Source organism: Rhinolophus hipposideros (assembly GCF_964194185.1).
Source record: "Rhinolophus hipposideros genome assembly, chromosome: 19".
NCBI lineage: Eukaryota > Metazoa > Chordata > Mammalia > Chiroptera > Rhinolophidae > Rhinolophus > Rhinolophus hipposideros.
Genome location: NC_138065.1, coordinates 9,517,807 through 9,544,979, shown reverse-complemented (window position 1 = coordinate 9,544,979; position 27,173 = coordinate 9,517,807). Strand labels below are relative to the sequence as shown.

General features: G+C 44.9%; 1 protein-coding gene across 1 annotated transcript in view; it reads left to right on the top strand.

Moving 5' to 3' along the window:
- Positions 1 to 18,674: 18,674 nt before the first annotated feature.
- VANGL1 (VANGL planar cell polarity protein 1) overlaps positions 18,675 to 27,173 on the top strand; it is a 54,703-nt gene continuing 46,204 nt past the window's right edge. Inside the window, exon 1 of the mRNA XM_081026748.1 lies at positions 18,675 to 18,815. The gene's annotated coding sequence lies outside the window, so the exon portion shown is untranslated. The remainder of the gene's footprint in view (positions 18,816 to 27,173) is intronic.

Sequence of the window (27,173 nt, the reverse complement as noted above, 5' to 3'; positions counted from 1 at the left end):
GAACAACTCTCATGAAGAACAGTAACTTCTGAGTGTCCTGTTGTAATGGGCAACTATGTATACTTGTATGGTTTGAAGAACCATGCTGACCACTCTTAAATCTGTGTCTTCAGCAAAATCTCCCAAGTTTCAGGCTGGTTGTTTTTGACTGGTTGCTTTATATCTCTAGAAACAGATGTACACGTTTAACACGGTCATCTCTGAATCTTTAGTCTCTGTACCTCATCCTCAACCTCCTGTTATTTGGAGGGGGCTTTGGCCATTTTTGTTGTATTCAGGTCAACTAATTGGATGAAGCCCATCCATAGTAGGGAGGGTGATCTGCTTCACTCAGTCTATTGATTTAAACGTTAGACTCATCCAAAAAGCACCTTCATAGAAACACCTAGACTCATGTTTGATGAACTGTCTGGGCATCCTGGGACCCAGTTAAGTTGACACATAAAATTAACCATCGCAAGTGCACTCGTTGTCAATTTGGCACTCATCACAGCACCTTAAACCACATAATCTCCAAATGAAGACAGTAAGAAGGTCCTAACTCTTCCTAACATGATACGACTACCCTGTGTACGACTGAAAATGCACTGACCCCTAACCCAGAAGGGGAGGTCAAGTCCTTGAGTGATGTTTACTCTTTTCCTTGATATCCCGTAGCTTCAATTGATGATGTAAAATTAACAATATTTAAATATGATGATATAAAGTCAATACTTCTTATGTTACATGATAACGAATAAAAGACAGAAGGAAAGCAATATTTTACATATATATCATATATATTTTACATATATTTACATATATTCGTACATATATTTATATATCATGCATATTTACATATATATTTTACATATATGTGATATATATATAATCTTCTTCTACCCATTCCATATTCCTTTTGCCCTTAGCAAGCAGCTCAGCTAGTCGCGGCTCTACCTGGTGAAATAACCCTGAAGGGGCTGGGCCATTAGTAGTCCTGCCTGGATTGGGTTACTGTAGTTTTCCATGGACTTCAGTGAATACGTCACTGTGAGGTGTGGGACCTGACTTCCTGAGCAGCCAGTGAAGGACCTGATGACACACTGCAAATGGAGGGTAATGTGTATCCCACGATATGAATCTTGACTGATGGGGAATGAGAGATGAATGGCAGCTGGGAAGATGAGTCCTCCTTTCTCTCTCCCGCAGATTACTCTGAGGTGAGGTCCCTCCTGGCAGCCTTTCTGGAGAAATCCAATACATTGAGTGAACATAGGTGCTGAGCTACCAGTTGCCCTGTCACGACGCATTGTGAAGTATCAAGTGGCACAATTAGGCATCGTATCACATTTCTTTGCATGTTCCCTCGCCTCCCTTCTTTTCTCTCACCTTCATGGCCCTGGGTTTCTACAGTCCAACCATGTTAATATCCTAACTGTGCTTCAGGCTTCGCTTTCTAGAGGACCTGGGCTAAGACAACATAAAACTGAACCAGGATGAAAACGGTACATGAAAACTTTTGGAATGTAGCTACAGCTATCTACGAGGAAACTTTATGTATTCAGTATATCAGGAAAAAAAAGAAAGATTGAAAATTAACCAGTTAACCATCCAATCAGGAAGTTAGAGACGAGATAAACATAAATTCAAGGAATTTATAACGAGTGAACTAATAAAGTTAAGAGGAGTTAATGAAATGAAAGATAAAATTATAGATCAATAAACCCAAAAGTTGTTTCACTGAAAATATAAACACTTAAAACAAACAAACAACAACAAAAAAACCTATGATAAGATGATCAGGAAAAAACCAGAAAGCTACAAATCGCCAAATTAGTAATGGGCGGAGGGGAACTATAGCAAAGATGTAAAAACTAATAGGCAAATACTCTTAATTAAATTCTATGCTGACATATTTGAAAACTTAGGTAAAAATGACCCCTTTCTAGTTAGAACTTCAATACTGACTCAAGAAGAAATAAGATTGTGGAATCGAAGTTGAATGGGGACTTTTGATTCTCGTAAAATAATGGCAGCTACTCCAAAAACCAAAAAGAAATAATACAGAACAATAAGGAGAATGAATCCAATTACACTTAACCCACACATACTAGCTTTTGAGCCCTCTCTGGAGTTTAACCCAGCAGGGCCTCTGTAGAAGAGAGGTGAAACAAGATCCAAGCAGTAGCAGAAGATAAGTATCTACTACAGTATGGCACCAAAGGAGAACCTTTCATCCAGAGCAGGGAAATAATAAGTTTGAGACCAAGCAGATTGGAGAGAGGGTGTGAACTTTTAAGGACTTTGGAAGGAGAAGATGGTAACTTGTAAGAAAGAGGCCTCTCTAGAGTCTTGATAGTGAAAGGAAAGGAGAAAGAAACATCTGAATTTAAATGGCCCCATAAAACAGCATCACAAAATCAGAAGCATGTTCATCATAATGATTACAACACACACACACACACACTCCCATTCATTAAAGAAACTGAACTTCATCGTACTAACAGAAGAGGGCACCGTTGAGTTAAGAAACGCAGTAAACCTGCAGTCTTAGCTGGGTTCCCACAAAAGTGGAGTTTGAGACCAGGGCTGGCATGCATGCAGATAATCCGAGAAGTAATCTCAGGGAACCGGAGTCAGAGACTAGGGAAAGGGTAAAAGGAAAGAGGGAAAAATCAAGCCAAGGGTATATGATGGAGCTGATTGTTGCTGTAGGCAACCAAGGCTCAGTCTTGCAGGAGACCCTCTGTGGAGCTCCGCAGAATGCAGAATTGTCTGCCCTTGGGATTGAATTGGGGAGTATTTAATCCACTGGTTGAAATGTAATTTAATCCCATTGGTTAATAGGGCAGCCATGAGGGTGTGCAGTTTGGGTCTCCCTTCAAGAATTTGCCATTTAGCTGCAAGGAGTACAGTTGGCCGGAAGCCTACAGTTGCAGTGCTGGCAGGATCAGCCTTGACATTTGAACCAGCCGTGCTTTTCCGGGGGCAGCACCCAGTTAATGAGCGAGCATGGTGGGGTCTTATGACCTTGCCATTTCTGCCCCATGTGGAACTCCTCTAATGGGCTATCTTGTTCCAGGGTTCCCTGCTGGGTCAAGACTTTGTCAGATGTGCCTCACTATCTGAGGCTCTCCTTATCCAAGCCTGCTTCCTCAGGTTTTCTTCCACAGACATCTGATCTGCATTGTGTTCTCTAGGTCTTGCCTACCCAATTCTGCCCCCCTCCCATTTTATCTTTCATAGAAGTTATGCCCAAATAAACCACTTGCACTCCAACCTCCATCTCAGCTGGACTGGAGGACGCAGCTGGATTTCCCCATGGAATGGTAACTCCCTTCCCACTTCTGGGTTTGCACACGTCTGAGAATGGCCGAGCGGGCTTATGTGGGCATATCACATGGCAGTGCCAGAGAAACCCCAGGGAAGACAGCTAGAGAGATATAACGCAGCTGAGGCCAGACGCTGTCAGTTGACGGTTGTGCCCAGCTGCATGCCTCAGCAATGGCCAGAGTGAAAAAGGTGACCTGACCAGACGGGAAGCCGGACATGGAAGAAGTCTGATACAACCAACCATGCTTTGCTCCCTTCAGACCCATGCCTGACATGAAATGCTAACTGCTGCAGAGCCTTCAGGGCGAGGCCAGACTCCATATACAAGATTCAGCAAACTAGAGTGCATACTGCTGTCGCTGGTGTCACAGCTGTCACTTGTCCTCTGCCACCATGCCTTCTAGGTTTCCCTTCCACCCAGCCAACACTTCAGTGGGTCTAGGTGACTTGCATGGTGTATTGCTTCCGACCTCATCTCAGAGGGGTTGGAGCCCTTGTTGGAGCATGGAACAGATGTACGTCCACTGCGTAGCAGCCACGGGCTCTAGCTCTTCCTGATAACTAGGGCCAGCCATCCCTACCAACAATGCCATTCCTTTCTTTGTTTGCTTCTCCACTGCCAAAAGGATCCCCAAAATGCCAGGGCGTACCTACAGCTTCATTTTCAGTGGAATCCTTACTATGTCCAGTGGTGGAATACCTATAACACTCCTTTCCCTCCCACCCCCACCCCCCAAGTAAAGAATTGGCCAGGTGGGAAAATGCCAGTCACTCCTTTTTGCAAGTAAAGTAAATCCCCATTTTCTAAGAGCAGCATTCTTTGGGCTTGAGGGTAAGGGACCCCCCAACATGGAGAAAAGGAGAAACTAGCATTCCCTACTATACCGTTCCTTTTAGGATCTGTTCCTTCCTCACTGATTTGCCACTTTCTCTATATAGGCCCATGGTGGGTGGATGAGAAACCTCTGGGCCAGTGTGGCTGCCCCTGAGCACGTCCCATGGAGATGGGTCTAGTGCTTCTCTTTAGAAAACAGCACTATTCATCACCTACTGTTATCAGCTTTGAGGCTTCAGCAGAAATTCTGAGACCATCATAAATGTCCAGTCCAAGATGAAAAGATGTTCAACCTCACTGTAGTCATGGAAATGTAAATTAAAGCAATAACAAAAATATCATTTTTTACTCATTAGTTTGGCAGAAATTAATAAGAGCAATAAAAACAAAGGTTGAATAGGACCTGGAGCAACCCTGGAAGGGGGCCGATGAGAATATTGTCATAACTTTTTTTTTTTCATTTGGGGAAAGGAGGCTTTTGTACTTCGAAAACACTAATTATAGTTCATGCTATGTTATACATCTAGTATGCAATATATTAAAGTTATAGTTTTTACAACCTAATTTGTCTTAAACTTCCAAGTACAACTTACAAATCGTCTTGTTCTATTTACAAATCAAGCAGTTAAAAAGAATTTTAAAAATCGTTTCTACTGGCTCTTTGATCAGTGTTCAACTAACTTAATTTTAACATTAAATCCTTAAACATTTACTCCACTTATTTTTAATTAATCATCTTCTCTTAGACGTTTTGAAACCACAGTCACAAATTTAGTATATTGGATTCTTCCAGGCAATTGAAACTCCTGTCATGGCAGACTTAACAAGCAAAATTATTCTCAGCAATTATGCTCCTTTTGTAAATGAATATATCAATCTTGTAAATGTGGTGTTTCGGGTTCTCTTACCCACTTCAAACATCATAAATATAGGAAAGCAGACAAAGCATACACAAAGCAGAAGAATTAGTTTGACACTTGTTATAAATCTCATACAGTATAGTCCACTGAAAAGCATTCTGCATGTATTTTTTTCATTATCTCTCTACTTATTTGTATCCTTGCCCCGGGTTTATAAATTGCTTCCTCAACCAAGGACAACAAAATTACCATCTCAGCTGAACGATCCTATTCAAGACGCAGGGTGCAAAGTTGACTTATGTTTACTACGTGGTTTGAGATGCGTCTGAACCCTCTTCTATGTTACTTGCTTTACCTGTCTCATCGCCCACTTTTTCTAGAGTACTGTGTCGACACAGGTGGAGGAGATGAGATTACATGGGGTGGTCCTTCAAGCTAAAGGGGCTGCATTCATAACCACTGGCTGGTGAATGTTCACATTCTCTCAGTTAGTGTTTAACCTCTCCTCCACACCAGACTAGAGGGCAAATGCCACGCTCATTCACCCTCTAGAATGCATCCTCCCATTATTATCAACGAGCTTCCACGGCAGGCTTTCTTCTTTGTAAAATCTGACGATTCAAGAACAAGTGCTTTTATACTCAGGCAGGGAGCATCAGGGTAGTGGTGATACTCTCATTAGTGAATCTTCTGGAAACCAAGCCCTTTCATTTCAAAGCCAGCCATGGCTGAAACACCCACACATAAGCACAAGCATCAGAAGTTATGTTGGCCTAGGATATAGTTCAGCAAATTGTCCACGTCTGCCTTCCTCATTCATCCCAGTGAAGACCTCACACAGTTCTGGTAGTTGAGGGGTCCCAGCATCATCACCGACCAATCGAAGGACGTAACTGGTCAAAAAGTTGGTTTCCTGTGTGTAAAATGGGAACTGCACCTCTTCTGGCCATAGAGAAAAAGAGAGAATCCAATGATAAGAGGATGAGGCTTCCTCACAGGATGAAGAAAGCTGGAAAAAATGTTGTGCCCACCCTAACGATGAGGAAAAGCTAGATAAGCTACAAAGTTATGGCTTATGGAACCCATGAGAGATCTGAGTTCACAAAGCAGCCAAGTACACCAACTTCCGAGGAGGAACAGGCCCACAAAAGTGAGGTGGGACACACAGTGTCTCTCTGCTGACAGAACATAGGAGAAAGACATGGCTGCCAAACAAGCCAGCAAGAGGTAAACGAAAATGTTAACAAATTCTTAGAGGCCAAGGGTAGGTCAGCAAGCCCGTCTGGAATAGCTGGGGGCTCCAGACACAAGGAGAGCTTGCTCTCACGTGCAAGATCTTCCTTTCACAAGAAAGACTGGGGGCAGGGCAGGAGAGTGACCAGTGTCTCCTTTCTGACACAGGAAGGAGGAAGATAATGGATGGCTGAGGGCAGGCAGGCACAGAGCACTGCTCGCTTCCTTGGAACCTTCTCTCCAATGAAGTAGAAGCAGTAACTCACTGAGGGAGAGAGAGTGTTCCATGGCTTCTGAGAGAAGAAGAGAAGTAAAACCCATCTTTCTCAGAAGGTAGGAAACCCTCTCCCAGGACATAGGCAAAGAGCCATTGATGCTGGAACGAGGTAGAAGTACAAATCTTTTACCCCCCAGGGAGAGCAGGAGATCTTATGGGTCCAGAATCCTGTACTGATATCAAGAATACTGCACAGTTGGGAAAGAGTAGATCAACAAAACAGAATAGAGAGCCCAGAAAGAAACCCACACAAATACAGTCAACTGGCCTTTGACAAAGGATGAAAGCAATGCAATGGAACAAAGATAGAGTTAGCAAGCAATGGTGCTGGAACAACTGTACATCTACAAGCAAAAAAATGAAACTGGACACAAACCTTATACCCTTCACAAAAATTAACTCAAAATGGATTACAAGCCTAAATGTAAAACTATAAAACTAGAAGATAACATAGGAAAAGACTTGGATGACCTTGGTATGTTCATCTTTCTAGATACAACACCGAAGCCACAATCCATGAAAGAAACAGTTGATAAGCTGTGCTTCATTAAAATTAAAAACTTCTGATGTGCAAAACAAAAATAATGTCAAGAGAATTAGAAGACAAGCCACAGACTGGGAAAATATATTTGCCAATAGTTCTGATAAAGAACTATTATCCAAAATAACAAAGAACTCTTAAAACTCAACGATAAGAACACAATCCAATCAAAAATGAGCCAAAGGCTTTACCAGACACCTCACCAAAGGAGACATATAGATGACAAATAAGCTCATGGAAAGATGCTCCACATGATATGTCATCAGGGAAATGCAAATTAAAACAATGAGATCCTTCTACATACCTGTTAGAATGGCCAAAATCTGGGACACTGACAACACCAAATGCTGGTGAGAAAGTGGAGCTACAGGAGCTCTCATTCACTGCCGGTGGGAATGCAACATGGTACGGCCACTTGGGAAGATAGTTTGGCGGTTTCTTACAAAACTAAACATCCTCTTACCATACGACCTGGCACTCTCCTTTGTGTTTATCCAAAGGAACTGACAGCTTATGTCCACACAAAAACCTCCATATGGATGTTTATAGCAGCTGTAGTCATAATTTCCAAAACTTGGGAGCAACCAACGTGTCCTTCAGTAGGTGAATAGCTAAACTGTGGTCCATCCAATGGAATATTATTCCACACTCAGAAAAAAATGAGCTACCAAGCCATGAAAAGACATGGAGGAATCTTAAATGCATATTACTAGGTGAAAGAAGGTAATTTGAAAATGTAACCAACTGTATGATTCCAACTATATGACATTCTGGAAAAGGCAAAACTATAGAGACAGTGGAAAAAGATCAGTGTTTACCAGAGGTTGAGGGGGACGAGAGATGGATATGCAGAGCACAGAGGATTTTTAGGGTGGTAAAAATACTATATGGTACTATAATAATGGATACGTGTCATTATACATTTGTTCAAACCCACAGAACGTGCACTTAAGAGTGAACCCCAAGATAATCTATTGATTTGGGGTGATTATAATGTGTCTATGTAGGTTCTTCAATTTTAGCAAATGTGCCACTCTGATGGGGATGTTGAGAATGGGGGAGGCTATGCACGGGTGGGGTACATGGGTCATTTCCATACCACCCTCTTAATTTTTCCATGAATGTAAAATTGCTCTTTGAAAAAGTCTTTTTTTTTTAAGTATAATTAATGAACTGATAATGGATAAAAAAATAAAATCACAAAGAAATAGTTAATACAAATGAAGACAGGAAAATAAATAAAGGAAAAGAACAAATCGAACAGACAGAAAACAACTAGCAATGTGGTAAATGTAAACCCGGGCACACTGATAGCTAAATTACATGTAAACGGTCCTGCTTTTAACTTTTTAAAAGGCATTCTGCTTTTAACTAAGATGGAATAACAGTGACCAGATTTACCCTCATGCCTGAACGAAAAATCGGGACATAATGCACACAACAATGGTTTTCCGGTCACTTGACATTAGGCTACTGAGGACAGTGATCCCTGAGAGAGTGGGTACACCCAAGGAGAGACCAGCAATGGCCCAGGCTTACTCTCTTGAGAGAGGTCCTGACTGTGGTTCAGGAAATACAAACCCAGGAAAGCCCAGGAGATACATGAGGTAAGGAAACATTCCTCAGCATCCAGGGAAACTAAGGGAGTTCGAGTCTGCAGTAGTGAGTACTGGAAGGAGAGAGCAACACAGAGAAGTTCAGAGATCTGCAGATGGTCCCTTAAAAGACATCTGCGGAGTACTGATGAGTGCATGAGTGTGAGGAAACTGTTCAGACTGAGGAAAGAACTACTCAAAAGGATTAGAGAGAAAAGTATTTGGCACTCACACTAATAGGAATCGTGCCTAGTCCCACCTCATAATCTGTGGGGCATTGGATAGAATACTCAGAAAGGTCTTCCTCAGTCCTAGGAAGCAGTTAGCCCTAGATGGTCCCATATGTGGGACCATGTCACTGGTCCCATATAACTCATCTTAAAAGGTGGACCTAAAAAGATCAAATTGTTTCCATGCAACTAACCACACTTCAGAGCAAGGCTCAAGGATACAAAACTACGCAGCACTCAAAAAAAAAAAAATCCACAATGTCTAGCATTTAATAAAAAATTATAAGGCATGCAAAGAAGCAGGAAAATATGACTCATAATGAAAGGGAAAATCAATCAGTCATTTGGGAATGACAGAATTAATATAGATATTAAATTTAGCTGACATGGGCATTAAAATAGTTATTAAAACTGCCTTCCATATTTTCAAAAATTTAAGTAAAAACCTGGGCAATATAAAAACAGACCAAATGAAACATTAAGGATGAAAATTATAATGTCTGAGATGAAAAAGTATACTGGATGGGATTGACAACAGATAGACATTACAGAAGAAATGTGGTGATGAATTCTTTCATATTATTTAAGTCTAAAAATTTCTGGATTTCACTTTCATTTTTAAGATTCTCACCAGATATAGAAATATATTGTTGAATAGAATTCTTAGTTGAAAAATTTTTTTCTTTTGGTATTTTAAAGCTGTTACTTTATTGTTTTCATGCTTGCATTGTTTCTTTTTTCTTTCACTTTTTAAAAAAATTTTGGAGTCATATATATTTTAGTAAATGCCAGTGCACACATAACAGAGCAATCAATGGATTCCTGTAGGGAATTACTAGGCAAATCTAGTTTGTATGAATGTTAAAATTGTGAAAATATAAGACTCAGAATTGTTTCTGATAACTTTGCTATTATTCTTACCTTTGTTCTACTTTATGTAATATGTCTTTTTTTTCTCTGGCTGCTTTTAAGGATTTTCTCTTTGATACAGTTTTGAACAATTTGATGTTGATGAGTCTTGGTGTTGTTTTCTTCATGTTTCTTGTGCTTGGAGTTTATTGAGCTTCTTGCATTGGAGGTTTGTAGTTTTTCTCATATTTGAAAAATTGGAGGCCATTATTTCCTCATTTATTTTTTTCTATCCCCCCTCCTGGGGAACTCCTAGTAGAGGTATATTATGCCACTTGAAGTTGCCCATAACTTACTGTTGCCCATAACTTACTGTTTAATTTTTTTTCTAGTTTCTATTGCTATGTCTTCATGTTCACTAATATGTTAGTCTTATTTGTTTTGTTTGTTTGTTTGTTTTATTTCAGACATTGTAGTTTTCAGCTCTAGAAACTCAGCTTGGATTTGTTTTATAGCTTCCATTTCTCTGCTTATCATGTTTAATCTTCCTTTTAGCTTTTTGAACGTAATGAAATATAGTTAAATTGTTGTTTGAATGTCCTTTTCATTAATTCTATCATCTGCATTAGTTCTGGTGAGTTTCAATGGATAGACTTTTTTCTTCCTCATTATGGGTCATATTCTTCTATGTCTTTGCATGTTTGGTAATTTTTAAATAGAGTCCTAGTCATTGTACATTTGCTTTGTTGGATGTTGAATATTTGCGTACTCCATAAATATTCTTGAGCTTTGCTCTGACACGGTTTGACACTCCAGGTCTTGCTTTTAAACTTTGTATGGCCCAACCAGAGCAGCATTTAATCTAGGGTTTTTTAAAAAAAATGAGCAAGAGCTTTCTGATTACACTACCCAGTGCCCCTTGGATTATGAGGTTTTCCAGCCTGGCTGGTTATATAAAAGGCACTAGTTACTTTTCTGTGTGAGTTCTAGGTGTTGTTCCCTTTTACCCATTCAGGGGATTCTTTCCTCACACACATGCACTGCACAACACACAATTGGAAACTTGAGGGGAGCATCTGTAGTTTTCTAGAGTTCTCTTTACCTGCAGCTCTCTCATCTCTGTTACTCTGCCTCTGTAAACCCTGGCTCTGCCTCTTCAGTGCAGGAAAACCCCTATATTCTGCTTGCATCCCCCCTTCCTGTACCTGAAAACAGCCTGAAAACTCTCTTTAGGCAGCAAACTGGGGTGATTATAAGCAGTACCTAATTTGTCTCCTCTACCTTTTGTTGCCTGCATGAATTTCTTGAATCTTATTGTTTCATATATTTTGTCTGAATTTATAGTTATTTTACACAGGAGGGCTTATCTGGCCCTGTTACTCTCTCTTGGTCCTGGTGTTTGAACAAAAGCATCATAAGATATACAAATGTTGAATCACTGTGTTGTCTACCTGAAACTGATATAATATTCTGTGCCAACTATACTTGAATGTTAAAAAAAGCATTTGAAATGAAATACATATTTGAAAATGTTGTATTATGGAACTTAAAATGTAAACATAATTATAAGTTCAGCACTTAAAGTCTTTTGTAGTTAACAGAAGGAATTTTATTATCTCCCGGAATTTATGATTTATTTGTCTTTCAGATTTTCACCTAGGGGGAAATAAAACATAAATAACATTGCCAAAGAATTTTTTTTAAAGGAAATGTAGACAGAAAGAAAAGAGGTGGAGGATTAGGTGGGCAGTGATCATTAATCAGAGAAAGGAAGAAGGAATAAAGAAACAATGAAAAGAAATCTTCGTTATCTATGACCAGTGTGGCGGGAAAGTCCTGGCTAGGAACGGGAGACCTGGGTTCAGCCTTAGTCTCGCGACCTTGGGAAAGCCACTTAACCTATTTGAGATTTTGTAAAATATCTTCTTTATAAAGTTACCAAGCAAATACCATCAAATAAGATAATACAGTAAAAATGACTAATTATAATGCCTGGCTCATAATACAGAACACACACAAAAAGATTAATTCCTTCTCTCTGCCTGGTCTTTCATGGTTCGCAGATCAGCAAAGGTTCAATAGACAACCTGTTTTAAAATGTAGGTTTTGTTATTATTCAGTTATAATAAGGCCAACAGACAGGAGGCATTTGTCATTGAAAAGAAAGTTTGTTACAGTTCCCGAGAAGAAGGGGTGTGATGTGCCATGGGGGGCCACACAGAGAAGCACCAGGGTTAGTCAGGAGACAGAGAAAGCAGGAGGAAAACACAGACAAGACTTTTATTGTTGTTTCTTGTGAGAAGGAACAGGAAAGCCTGGATGGCTTAGGATTGGCTGGGTTGAATCATTTCAGCAGGTTTGGGGATGTAGGGACTGTCTCCACGTGTCTGGTACCTGACCTAGGGGTGATTCGGGCAGGTGGATGGTGGCCCTGATGGAGAAGGGGGATGGGGCTCTGGATTGATTGGTGTGCAATGATGAGCACACTCACAGGTGAGTCTTGACTATCTCTAGGGATTAGCTTACCCCTGGGAGGTCAGCAAGGCCCCAGATGTCAAAGCATCAGAAATACAGGAAATACACAGGCACGATTCATGCAAACCCTGACCCTGAAGATGGGCTCATGGTGTTGTCCTACTATGCCCAGACTTGCCCCCCACTTCTGCAGTACCCATGGATTCTGTGACTCAGGGGGCGAGTGGATGAGCCTGTGGGCCAGAAGCCTTCCTCCCATGCCTGTGTCTGCTCCACAGCCAAGAGTCTGAGCCAGGCTCCTGGTACCAGAGGCTGGCTCACCCTCAGGAACTAATGCCACCTGGTGTTACTCCAAGTAATTAGCTTAACGCGAGATGTGGGGGGGTGTTATTCAAGTGTTTCTCATAAATAGGTAATGAATTGCCGATGACGTCTCCATAGATTAAAAACAACATTAAAGAGACTTCTGGGCCCCAAAAGGTATGATTAAACTAGTCCAGCCCTGCCCACGATTGGCCCCGACTGTGATCCTTTGCACTGCCCAGGCAAGTGGAGTCTCCTTGGGAACACCCAGAAGCCCCAAGGCCGTGTGCAGCGAATGGTATCTCCATCAGGCTCTCTGCCCCTGGCTCGTATCCTTTTCACTGATAACAAGACAGCTGAAGTGCAAGACTTGGGTGGATCCTGCTTCTGAGATCTGAGCGATACCTGAAGTTGCGTTCCCTCCCAGCCCCCAAGGTAATGACAGCCTGGGAGCGGGTCTGCCTGCCCAGACCTGCAGACTGGCATGGGACACCAGGCTTTGGCCCACTGGGGAGTTAGGGCACTTAATCCATGGGCCATGGCTGTTTGTTAAGGTCCCTGAGGTCCTAATGGCTTTTTCACAGAGCACATCTGCTTTCATCCACAGACCACACTTGCAAGCCCAACACGGCTATTTAAGAGAAAATCGCCCCCATTTCAGCTGCTTTTTCAAGTTTCCACTTGGACAACTTGAAGATAATTCTTAGACATAGAATAGACTGTAGAGAGCCGTGTGTCTGGGGTCCTTTTCAGGATCTGTGAGCCCATTCACATTGTTTGAAAAAAAATGGGGAATGTGCATTTCTCTGTGATTTCCATCCCAGTGGCAATCGGATTATCAAAGGGCCCCTGGGAAGCCGTCAGACACACTTCCTCTCTCTGGCCCGTCTTCATCTCCTGGCCTCTCCGGGTTCTGTTGGCGCATCTTCCCGCATTCTTCATGAAGACTACTAAGATGGCTTTGACTTCCCACACCCACCCTGTGAGCTCACCTGCCTCTGCCTCTACAACGCTAGTCCTTCCACCTGGCCCCCTTTCTTCCTTAAATGTTGAAATTTGAGATTTCTTCCCCCTGGTCTATAAACAGGCTTGAGCCTGTGTCAAAACAAAATGACAAATGACACCTGTCTCACCTCCACACGTCCCTGTCCTATCTCTTTGCTTCACAAAGTCTGCATTTCTCTACCCACCTCTTGTCTTTTCTCTACGGCACTGTCCATCCCGTGTCCTCTCCCCAAACAAGATTAATCACCAGTAGCCTATGTCCTCCCACACTGCCACACAGCGATCTAGCTTATGGACAAAAGTGGAGACTGTGGTCAGCCAATCCAGGTTCAAACCTGGCCCCACCAGGTAGCAGCTGCATGATCTCCTCTCAATGCCCGAGTTTCCTTCCCTATAAAATGTAGACGATCTAATATTCACAACACGGGTTGTAGCAAGGAATAAATAAGACATGCAAAATACGTAGCAGAGTGCCTGACATACGAGAAAGGCTCAATAAATGGGACCTATTATTGTTTGCACATCCCAGCATGCCTAACAGTGAATTTACCTTTTCTACTTGAACTTCTCCTTCCTGGTTCCCCACCTGTGATTGAGATTGGCCTGCGGCTGCAGTAATTCAGGCCCATTCGTCACTTTGGGTTCCCTATGACCCACGACCTCCTAATTGGTCTCCCTACTGTCACTCTTTCCTCACAAAGCCACTCTCCATACTGCAAAGTCCGCTCATCTATTCTTCTCCATAAAAACTCTTCAGTGGCTCCCTATTGCCTAGCAGATGAAACCCACTTCTAAGTCACCCTAGAAGCCCTCTGAGCTCTGGCTTCTGCCCCTTGCTTCCAGGTCATGCCCACCTTTCTCCCACCCATCCTAGCCCTGCTTTCTCCCTTACGTTCCCCTTGTGCCAAACGCTGTCAGACACCCTGAGGAGCCATGCCGCTTCAACACTCTGTGCCTTCCTGTCCTTCCCCCCGACACAAGCCTCATTTTAGTCCCTATGTCTCCAGACCTGCAGTTCCACCCAGCTATTACCCCTGTGTCACCCCCCACACACACACTCTCCACCAGCACACCAGCTCTGCACTCTGCCATCACACACAACTTCCTGGACCTACTCTGTCACACTTCGGTGCCTTTGCCCAGAATGTTTCCTCCCTCTTTATGTGCCAAATGTGCATTCTTCACGTTCTGTGCCCAGGGTCATGGCCACGGGAAGCCACGCTGCGTTTGCAGGCTGAGCTGGGCTCTTCTCCCTCTGGGCTCCCAGCATTCCCATCTTGCCTCTGGTCAGTCACAGCACTCTCATATTCGATTGTGTGGCTTTGTTTAAGGACCAGTCTGGCCCAGCAGCATGAACTCCTCCAGGAGAGGGAGGCACACAGGCCTCCCCCTGCCCCCATGTCCTGTCCTGCTCTGTCTTCTCCTTAGCACTATTACCATTGATGCACTGCGTGAGTTGCTCACCTGGGCCTCTCGCCCACTAGAATATAAACTCTATGCCTGCAGGAGCTTTGTCTGTTTTGATGGATCCCCAGAGCCTAGAATAGTGACTGGCACGTGGTAAGTGCTCCATAAATATTTGTTGAGTACATTATTGAATCCCTGGCCAATGTTACGTTATCTAATTTCGTATCTCTGGAAGTGAATACATTGCCTGGTTTGTATGAGGTCCTCAGTATATGTTTTTGGACGAATGAATACTTTATCACGTTGTTAGCCCATTTAAAAAAGTTCAGACACTCGTGTTGCATTCTAAGTTGTCTATCTTCTAATCCTAGCCACTCAATTTTGAATCTTCTGTGTCTCAGCATGAGTCCTTATCTTGAGCCTAACGGCTCTGCTCACTGCCTTTGACTATATCTCATACACTCTTCTTTCCATCCCTGCCAATACTCCAGACAGAAATACTACTTACTCATCTATTCAACTCATATTTATTAGGCACCTGGGATAAGCCAGTCACTGCTCCAGCCACTCTCCTTCTTCTACGTCTATTCCACTTCTCTCTTTTCTCAAGATGAGGACAACTCGATGCTGACCATCCAGGCCCCTGTGACTCTCTCCTTGGGCACGAATAACCCATCACTAGCATTATTAACCTATAAACAGATATTACACATACGTAGATTTGGCAGAAAATGGCCCTTTAAAGAATCAGCACTTTTTAACATTTCAAATATTTTGCACGGAAATTTTTCTAATATTTTTTCCCATCTTCCTTGTCTTCTTGAATAGAGTATTATATAGAGAATATCCATCTAACCTTTGGGAGTCAGGGTCACCCCTATGGACACTGCTATTCCGTGATGTCACAGCACGCCAAGAAAAGTAACTGGTAAAAGGAAAGGGCATGAGTTTTGGAATTAAACAATCTTCACAATGACACCCTTTGCAGTTCCTGGGGTCTCCTGAGGTCACCCCCTGCTCGCTTTTAATGTGTTTCTAATCTATAGTAGGCTTAGGAATTAGATGATGACGCTTATTAGAAATGTTTGTAAACTAAGTGTAAACAGCATCTAAGTGAGGGTATGAAAGATTCTTTTATTTATGAAGTCTATCTACGTTAAGGTATGGCTATTGTACTACCTATTTTGTTGATCAGAGGCCTTTCTCACTTAACTCCTGCTTTTCAGTTCCACTCATCATTCCTGAGGCTGAATAAATAACTTCTTTACGTGTGCCTGTAGTGCATTTCGCATTTTATATATTCTCTTTTGTTGTTAACTATTTTTATGCGCATGTGTCACCACTTTTCAATGACATTGTTCCCTGGTTAGATTATTAACTTCCCAAGGGCAATGGTATTTTATAGGCATTTGCTAAGTGTTTTTTCATTTCTTCGTTCATTTGCTAAGTATTTTTTAAAGCCTCTACTATGTAGAAAGATCTGTGATAGAAAAAAAGACAAGCCATGACCTTGGCAGGCACATTATTGAGGAGCGACATGCAAATGACCAATGCAAGGTAGGAAGGTGAATCTAAAAATCCAGAGTGCTATGGGAATTCAAGAGAGGGAGGAAATTGATTTCTTGTTGGGAGAACTGGGGAAGATGGCGTTTGAGTTGGATCTTGGTAGACAGGAAGAATTTTAGTGGGTAGCATTCTAGGGTTTGGGAATGCTGTGAGAGTGGGCAGGAAGGGGAAAATATATGCATGAATTTGTGGAAAGTATAGTCATGCTGGAGTCTAGAGAACATCCAATTCCCTAGTCAAGTTTGGAACAAATGGATAAGCCAGACAAAAGGGGTGGCAGATGGAGCCCACAGTATTACCTTTATTGTTGCTCAAGGTTAAGCTGTAGAACTTGACTTTAGGCAAGAGCTCAATAAGGACTGCTAACTGAATAAGGCTGATCCACTTTGTGACAGAAAATGGGAGCCAGGCAGGCCTCCAGGTTATACAGACCATCATTCAGTTTCTGAGAAGTTTTCCAACTCTTACCTTTTCTGCTTGAATACTTGAGATTGTTGGATACAAATGAATAGTAGACGGCATTTAAAGGTGAATTTATTATCTTAAAATCGAATTTATTTTGTACTACCCCTCTTTCCCACAAAAGCACTACATGGTTAAGGTACTTAGACTTAGAAAAGTGGATTCGAATCACTTCCCATGAAAATTAATTTAGGATCTCTATATCACATGGGGGCTATTCAGAAGCATCATAACTAAAATCAGAAATCCCTGGCCTGCTGTAACTTTGAAGGGTCTACAGTTTAAAGATGAAAGAGACATGTTTTTATAAAGCTCTGCAGTGAAGTATAGTGGGATAGGAGGGCTGGGAGTGGAGGAGTGAAGATTGCATATTGAACATATGATGCCCTCTGAAGTGCAATATATGGAAGAGAGAATGGGGACTGGAAGGGATGGGGAAAGGGTGGTGAGGAGAGAGTGAGGGCCTTGAAGGCTGAAGTTCCTTAACTAAGGCTAGTTCAGGGGGGCGTGTGTTTCCCCACACCAACTGCCCACAGTATTCATTATACACCATCTCTACTCAGCTGTGTCATGCAAGCAGCTTTGGGGCTCAACCAGATTCCAGACTCTTCACATGGATTCCCAACCCTCTCTGCACAAGACAACTAAGGAAGAAGGGTGCAACAGTTCATATAGGTAGTTGACAACTACTCTGTGCCTGCTGGGCCCCAGCTACCTTCCATAATCCTCACCACAATCCTGCAAGGTTGGTGTTACCACCCTCTGGCTTTTCAGACAGGGAAACAGCCTCACAGACCTACTTGAATCAGGATTGGAACCTGGGCTGCCTGCCTTCAGAGGTATGCTCTTCCAGCAGTTTCTAAAAGACTGGGGTTCCGGGCAGTGACTGCTCTGTTAGGGCAGGAGAGGGAAGAAGGTTGGCTGTGGGGGCCTGTAGGATCCCCCTGGGTGTGCATGGTTATTTATTTCTTGGGCGGCATACGAGTTTAAGTGTGAGTGTGTATACTGGTGGAGGTGTGGGTGTATATGGATATTTGTTGGCCAGTTCTTAGAATGTGTATATATGAGTGTGTGGAGGTGGGGGCGCGGGGTTGGGGGATGAGTCCTTGGGCTGCTTGAACATGGGTTGGGGCTTTGGTGAGGGCACACAGGCTTGGATTTTTCACATGATTTGAGTGTGTGTGTGTGTGTGTGTGTGTGAGAGAGAGAGAGAGAGAGAGAGAGAGAGAAACTCTTGAGCTTGAGGGTGCAAATATGTTGGGATGCTGAGTGGGGTCAATTCCTGGCCCTGCGTTTATTATGTGTGAGCGTGTGACTGTGTGTGTGACTGTGTGTGTGAGCGTGTGCGTGTGTGAGTGTGAGCGTGTCAGTGTGAGTGTGTGTGTGCGCGTGTGCGCGCGTGTGTGAGTGTGAGTGTGTGAGCCTGAGTGTGAGCGTGTGAGGGTGTGAGTGTGAGTGTGTATGTGTGTGTGTCAGTGTGTGTGTCAGTGTGAGTGTGTGTGTGTGTCAGCGTGAGTGTGTGAGCCTGAGCGTTTGAGCGTGTGACTGTGAGTGTGTGAGTGAGTGTGTCCCGGTGTACGGAGTGACCGGCGGGGCGACGCCCCCCGCGCCCGGCCCCGCCCCGCGGCAGGTGGGCCGGGCCCGCGGTGGGCTTGGCCGCGCTCGCTGCTCTTGGCTCGCGGCCGCGCCGGGCTCGCAGGGCTGGGCTCGGGCTGCGGGGCGGCGCCGGGACAGGAAGCGGAAAGCAGCAGTGCAGCGGCGGCGGCGGCGGGGTTCTGCCTCTACGGGAGCCCAGCGCAGGCCGCAGAGCCGGGGCCGCTGCGAGCCGAGACCGCGGCCGCGGAGCCCGCACGGCCGGCGCCGAGGTGAGTCCGGCGGGAGGCCGGGCGCGGGGCGCAGCTCTCGGGCGGGGAGACGCCCCCGGCGCGGACCCCTACCCCAGCCCCAGGACGCCGAGCGGGGCGCACCGTCCTCCTCCCGCCTCCCATTCTGCGGACCGCACCCCGTGTGTGCTTCCCATCCCCGCGAGGTGCACCCTCCCGCCCCCGCCCCTGCTCCGCGCGCCCCGCCGCACCCCACTTCCCCCGGTCCCCACGTTTCCTCCGCGCGCCTCGGACGCCCCCCTCGCCCCGAGCTGCAGTCCGCGGTGCGCCCTCGGGGTGCGCGTCCCGGCGGCCGGCGGGGGTGGCCGAGCGGTCCTGCGGGCACCGGGGGCCGGGCCGCCCTGCGCTCCGGGGGAGCCGGGCGCGCACTGCGGTTCCCACCCCGCCGCGGGGCTCGACCCCGTACCCGCCGGCGCCCGGGGCCAGCAACCGGCGCGGAGCTGGCCTGTGTTCGCACCTCGCTTGCAAACTGCAGCCGGCCCCGGAGGCCGGGGGGGCGAGTCCGCGGGGGCCTCGCGGAGCGCAACAGGCAGGTAGGAGTTTACTTTCAAAAAACGCCGGGGTGGAGCAGACAGCGGCCGGCGAGTCTCTGCCCGAGCCAGGGGTCCCCGTTGCAGGAAATCTCTCCGCGCCGGGGCGGCTCCGTCACGGGCAGGACCTCATTTCCAACGGCAGTCTTTGAACTCCCCCAAGCAACGCGCCCAGAGGAGTGTGAAGCTTTATAAAAATTTAAACGCGTCGGTGGCAGAGGCAGGAGTGGGGCGGGGCCGCGGCCTGGCGGCCGGGAGATGAGCTGGGAGGGAGACTCGGAGCCCAGAAATCTGTGGATCAGTTTTCACGTCTTCAAACCAGGTAGGAAGCCCGCACCGCGAAGGTGTCAGTGAGCTCTCTTAGCTGCTCGTTAAGAGATGCTGGAGCAGTTTATTATGGTGATTGTGTGAATGGCACGTGCATTTTTGTTACCACCCCCCCCCTTTTTTTTTTTTTCTGGGGCTGTGGTTGGAAATGCATGTATTTTTAGACGCGTATTCCAAAAGCTAGCAGGCTGTGAAGAATCTGGCATTTTCAGGCATGTGCTTATAAATTTTCAAGGGTGGCTGCAAATATTATAACTGGTGTCGCCCATCAACAATGCTAATTAGCATTCTCCTTCCTGAAGGTGGGTTGTTTGATTACACAGCTCCTAGGCTCTAAGGGAGATGGCAGAAACTGTCTGCATCCAGGGAGATGTAATTAGTCACTTTATGTAACCACTAATTTAGAGTGTTTAGAGTTGAATTTAAATCAATGTGATATAGTTGGGGCTTTCATTTGTGGGAAGAAACTGTTTTATCCTACGGTTCAAAGAAATAACACTGCTCACCTATCTGTGAGCATTTGGTATTCCCAAACTTCGGTGTCTCTCAGAATAATTAGTGAAACATCTATCGTGAAATTTTCACTGTTACCGTGTTGGCAGTGTGACTTGGTTGCAACTTAATTTGCAGGTAAAATGGGAGAAGAATTTTGAGAAGGGCATCTTCGTAAGGACTGTTTGCCAGGCAGCACAGTTTTATTGTCTTACGGATTTGAACGACATAAACCATAAAGAGAAGTTCCTTACCAAGCAGCAGTTCCATGTCACCCTGATCTGTTGAAGAATAAACAAGCATTGAGTGAAGAAGGGATTGTCCCCTCTGTCTCCCTAACACACACAACCATCCAGTTTGTTACTACCCTAGGCCTCAGCGGTATTTGGGTTGCTGATCACATTGTATTTTAGCAGGTAGTTTCCACCTTTGGGTTGTGAGCTCCTTAGGACCTAGCGCTATTAATGTTTCAGCTTCCTTTCTTTTTCTGCTGGACTCCCCACAATGCTCGGGACATTGAACCTGTGAGTAGGAGTTGAAACTGCAAAATTCTTTGTGGGTTCTGTGTGGTTTGGGACCATTTACGATTGTTGCCCACCCTCCTTTGTGGAAATAAATAGTTCTGGTAATTGCTACGTTGCTATACATTTTCCATGGTTAAGAACACAGGTTCTGGAATTAGACTCTCAGAGTTTAAGCCCAGCCTTTACCAGGTATGTGAACTTGGTTTCTTTAACTGTGTCATGAAATTAATATTGCATCTTCCTTATAAGGCTTGTTTGGAGGATTAAGTGAGATATTACATGTAAATGACTTAAAACAGTCCCTCACACACAGTAAGCACTTGGTTAACTGTAAGCTGTTAGATTATTGTCACCATATTCTATCTGTAAAGTGAACTCGCTATGGTTAGGGCACTGGCTGGGTATGGGCTAATGATTTGGGCATCATGCTATGCCATTCTCCAGAAGGCAGACAAGACAGGATTAGGTGGACTTGGGGCTGGACCATGTATGTACGAGTGACTTTGGTCTCGCCTGAAGCCTGATGAAAAGACACATGCATGTTCTGCTGTCTGTCTCCGTCAGTGTCCTTCTGAACCCTACTCATTGGACAGCAATCATTGGACCTGCCACCATGGGATTTACAGAGGAGGTAGTGCCTGTGAAATCTTGTTGTGGTTTTTTAAGCTTAAATATCTAGCAGGGGACTAGGGGGCACTTAAAAGCAAATGTACGTCATAGAACCCCAGGCAAGTGAATCATTCACTGCTCCTCAGAAATCTACACCCAGCTGCTGGGGTGTTTCAGAGGTTGTGAATGACTTGAGCCAAGATCACTTATTCTGGGAAGGTGAGCTGTGAGATCATTAGCAAGACAGGTAAAATGAGGTTGACATTTGTTCTTTCCTTGTGAATAGTGGCCCAGAATCACTCATTTGTAAGAGCTCTGTTGTAATGAAAGAATCATGGGGTTTGTCATAAATGCCACATGCCCTCTCTGATCCCCACATCAGTGACCTGGATGGTGTTTTATGATTTATAGACCAACAAGTTCAGCAAAATGTTTTGCAGACCTTGCCATAATTCTCCCCATCTTCCCTTCCAACCCCGAGGTTCTTCCAACCCCGAGGTAAACCCAGTAAAACACATACAGTTTTCTCTGATCTCTGTGATGCTCATTTCCAACCTGGAAACAGTAAAAGGAGGCCTGCAAGGAACAGAATGGAAATCATTAAATTACTTAGCTACAGTTAATGGTATTCATTAAAGGTAGACTAGCATAAACCAAACAAAATGTACATACGTTCAATGAAAATGATATGTAAGCCATATACCATAGAAAGGTATTCTTCCTAACTGAAGGAACGTTACTTTACTGCACAATAATATTGCCTAATAGTTGTGGTTCTGTATCATGTTCTAAATTATTACGAATTGTTTCACTTGATAGCCACCATGGACTAAAATATAATTCTGTTGTTATAGTTAGGGAATCAGGCACAGAAAGCTTCAGTAACTTGATCTGAGGTCACACAGCTAATAAGTACCAGAGCCAGGATTTGAACAGTGACAGTCTCACTCCAGATTTTGCGCTCATTGCTTCTCTTCTGTGGAAGAAACATTGACTCCCAACAAAATCATTTAAATTGTCATTTTCCCCTTGAGTGCCATGTAATTAAACATCTTGAGAAAAATGTTAGCTTCAAAACATAACAAAAGTAATAATTAATGGCGTCAACCCTTTAGAATTATACATGATAAAAAAATCAAATATTCCAAGTAATGTACACGGTATATAGAAACACAGTTGCACCAGAAACTTCTTTCGCTTAGAAATACATCCACTGCCGAAGGAGAGGAACGGCTCTTGAAATTCTGTCTGTGTCTGCACCCCTTGCAAGGTAACTTTCTACCCTCCATGCTAGAGGTTCCTTAACTACTTAATAGCTCTAGGCAGAGCTATTGATGTTTTTATAATTTCCTTTTCGTAAAGGTTAGCTTATGTTTACCACTGTCATTACTGTAATACATTATTTCCCTCATATGATTTTCCGAACACTGTTCTTTTAAGTCATGAGGTGTACTTTGTGAGTGAACATGATTGTAGGGGAAGAGTTTCGGCCACTAATCTTTGCTTTTAATAAAGGGGAGGGAAGAAGGTTCTCTGTGACATTTTTTGCCTGAGAATTCCAGAATTGAAGATGCTTCCCGGCAAAAGTGTCCTGTGTACCTGTCTCAGCACTGCTCTCCTGTCCTCCGTGAGATGAGATGTGACGAGCTCCAGCCCTGTCCTGGTGTTTGCCTGTGGCTTCTGAGGAATAAACCCAAGAGGCTGGGGGAGGCAGCTAGTCCGCGTGTTCTTGGACAGCAGCCCAATGAGCCGCCCAGCCGCTCAGCTCCACCCCTGGTGCTTCTGACATTGCTGCTGGGTCCAGTCTCTGCACCTTAACTGGAGATGTGAACTAGACAGACTCTAAGGCGTCTTCCACAGTGGACCTGTGGCCTCCGCGTCTTGAGGCCGGCCACAAAAACCCTTCATTCAGCATACATTTATGGAGTGCCTGTTAGGTTCTAGGAGCTGGAGAGACAGTAATGAAAATAGTCCCTGCCCTCACGGCACTTACTGTCTATACGGGAGCCAGACTTGAAGTAATCATACAAACGTATAATTGGAAATCGTGACGTAAAGGAAAAGAACAGGGTGCTTTACGAGGGCCTAACTTAGACTGGAGGGTCAGGAACGGCCTCTTGAGAGAAGGATGAGTAGGAACCGGGCAAAGCTGGGTGTATGAAGAGTGAGTATAGCAAATACACTGGGCTCTGGCACGGTTTCCAGAGGACCTGGAGCTGGAGGGGGAGAATGGAGCTGGAGAGCTGGGCAGGGCCTTGCAGACCAAATGAAAGATTTTGTGTTTTATTCAAAGTGCAGTGGGACACCATGAAAGGGAGGGTTTGAAGCAGGGAAGTGATATCCACATTGTAATCTGAGAGATCGCTCTGGCTGCTGTCCTGCTGTGCCCAAGTAATGTGGGTCACCTCAGGGGTCAGTGTGATAGAGAGACAGCTCCAGATTCCGGAATCCATACCTACACCTTTACGTGACTCCATCCCGTTCAGGCCAGTGCGGCAGCCTGTTTATGGCCCTGGGAATCTGGTTCCTTTTCATTACTTTATTATCTTCCTGATAAGGCATCCCTCTGACCTTATCTGAGTTCTGCTAATTTCTTGTGCATACAAGGGAACTAGTATCTTGTCAATATGTCATTGCAGTGATAAGCTTCAGGATATGTTTTTCTCTTAACTACGGGATCTCCCTTCATCCACAGTTTCGCTTTTTGGGAAACTTTTCTGTTTCAGTTACCCACAGTCAACCACTGTCCGAAAATATTAAATGGGAAATTCCAGAAATAAACAATTCATCAGTTGTAAACTGCACACGTTCTGAGTAGTGTGACGAAATCGCACACTGTCCCGCTCCATCCCGCCTGGGAAACAAATCACCCCAATGTCCAGCATGTCCACGCCGCCTGTGCTCCCTGCCCGAGCACCCGTTAGTCACGTAGCAGTTGGGTTGGCTATCAGATCGACTATCCAGGTATTGCAGTGCTTGTGTTCAGGTAACCCTGTATTACTCAATGTCTCGTTTACCAAATTTCATTTCATCACATAGGCGTTTTAACATCTTATATCATCGCAAGAAATAGAAGGGTGGGTGCAGTACAATAAGATTTTGAGAGAGAGAGAGTGACCATATTTGCATACCTCTGATTACAGTATATTATCATTGTTCTACTTTATTATTAATATTAGTTATTATTATTGGCAATCTCTTACTGTGCCTTATTTATAAATCAAACTTTATCATAGGTATGTATGTCTAGGAAAAAATTATCGTCTATATAGGGTTCAGTACTATCCATGGCTTCAGGCATCCACTGGGGGTCTTGGAATGTGTCCTGCAGATAAGGGAGACTACTGGCTTTTAAAATGAGTTCACACCGGATTGGTGTCAGTTGGCCTCCTGTTGCTTCTTCTTAATTCCCACTCAGACCTCGGACAAGAGTTGATAGAAACAGGATGGCATAGAAGAAGGGGCAGACTGGATTCAATGAGGACACCTGCAGGCTTTGTAATAGTGTAGCCCTGTGTCCATGCAGCCTGGAGAAAGTGGGAGCCTGAGAACTGGGAGAGTGAAGGGAGGATCCCAGAGGACCGAGGGCATTTACTGGGTCAAAGGGGAGAGAGAGTATTGAAATGCATCCGTGGGATCAATAGCATGATGGTGTCGCCCTGGTGGAGGAAATTGGGAAGACAGGGAAGCCTATTAGAGAGCAGTTGTGGGGGTGCTGATAACCCCTTTTCCCAGGGGGAGAAGACGCCTCTGAGTGGGAAATGCGCACTCCAGCTTTATCCTTTTAGTAAGTATTTTGCGGGTGCCTCTTAGGTTCACAGTATCCCAGGGGTAGGTAAACAGTAGCTCCTGTCTCCAAGGAGCTCATGTTGAGTGTTGAGTCTTAAGGGATAACCGGATGGGGAAAGGGGAGGGTGTGCTGGAGGAGGAATAGCAGGGGCAGCACCATCACATTGGAGAGAGACTGGCAGCAGAGAAGCCCTGTGAGGGCAGGCCGTGTGTGTGTCCCTGCTGTACCCCTGGCATTGCTTAGTGGCGTCTCTAGCTGCTTACGAAGCATGGCAGTGGATAAATGAATAAAAATGGGATGAAGAAAAAGGTCTAGGGGAGGGCGGGCAAGGAGGTGACCTTAGGATTCAGCTCATAGCCATCACTGGCCAACTTAGAGCTGTTTTGGTGGAAAGGATGGAGAATTCAGACGACAATTGAGAGGGGGAGTAGCAGCATATACTGACCACCCCTTTGATAAGTATAGGCGGGAATTATGGGAGAGAAACTGGACAAGGGCAGCTGGTAGAGGTAGGTAAAACCTTTCCCCAAAGGGCACTTGGGAACCCATGATTTCCTTTGAGGGACATGCCTGGAATTGCCTTAATGGATGACCAGAATTTTTAATGAGGATGAAGAATGATGTCGTCTGGCAGAGGGGTGAGGGGAATGAAACTTGGGTTACCAGGTGCCAGAGGCTTTACATAGGGAGTCTGGTTTAATGCTCACAGCCACCCTAGGAAGAGATGATATTAAATGGCCTCATTTTACAGGGGGAGAAACAGAAACTCAGAGAGGTAAGCAACTGCTCCACCCTGTCACAGCCAGGAAGCATGAATAGGATGAGCCCAGGTCTGTGGGGCCTGGACCGCCTGCCTCTGACACACCCCAGCAACATTTAGCCAGAATTAGCTAGAAGCTGGGCTGGAAAGGGCTATCAGGAATTTGGCGGTGGAAGGCAGAAGAAAGTATAGGAGTTGTGAAATAGGCCACCTTATTTCCATTTAAAAGAGGAGGAGCCACCTGAAGCTTCCAGGGGAACCTGTCCTGTTCAGGTAACAGCTAGGTAGCAAGTGATGGGCTGAGATGCCCGCCCAGTGCCCTCTGACTGCAGGTGAGCCACCGGTGGGAAGACAGGACAGGCACTCTGCCCTGCTCCTTTCTGAGAGCTTTCCTCTTCCTAAGAAAGACAAGGAGGACACCACAGCTTTCATTGACCCAGCGTGCCTGGAGCCAGTGCTGAGCCTTCACCTTTGTAGCTTATTTCTTTCCCAGATGTGTTATACAGATGTGCATTCAGAGAGGTTTAATTGACTGAGGGCACACAGCTAATAAGCTAGTAAAACGGGGGCTGGAACCCAGCTCCAGATACTGGATCTACTTACGTGTTTATATCCACCCGGTGAGGACAGTGGCTGGTCATTTTACCCCCATTTGACAAACGAGGCTACGAGGCTTATCCCAGGCTGTACTAGACAGGGAAGAGCTCTGGCTAAAGCCCAGGTCTCCCTCTGCTCCCCTTGGGCCTTTGATGGCAAGAAGAAAGGAAAGGATGAGTCACAATATGCAGGACCAGGGAGGGAGGCTAGCTCTGGGCCACAGACAGACCGGGAATGCACCTCATGTCCAGGCAGAAGGAATGGCGAGGTGGAATACACCTGAAGCAGTATTGGAGGCCATGGCCTGTGTGGTGTGCTGGTTCTCAGGTGATTCCCTCCGACCTGCAGGTGGTCGCTGGGGTCAGGGAGACTTGGCCTCCTCCCAGGAGGGGCTGGGGCATGGCCTGTGCAAGGCCTTTATTCTTCCTTCACAATTATCTCGCTGGCTCTGTTTGCAGTTTCAGCTTCCAAGGGCTCTGGAAGGAGGGACCCTGTCGGGCAGAGGCCGGGTCTGGGGTGAGGGGTGCAGGATGAGACATGACTTGTGCATCTCAGCTTTCTAGAAGTAAAAATTTAGTGTGTGGGGCTCAGGAATGCACTTGGAAATGTTTCCAATTTATTTTTATTGCCAAGCAGTATCTAATGAAAATATGGGAAAAGACCCAGAAGCCTGCATCTCATAAATCACCTGCTTACTTTTTCTGATGTTGC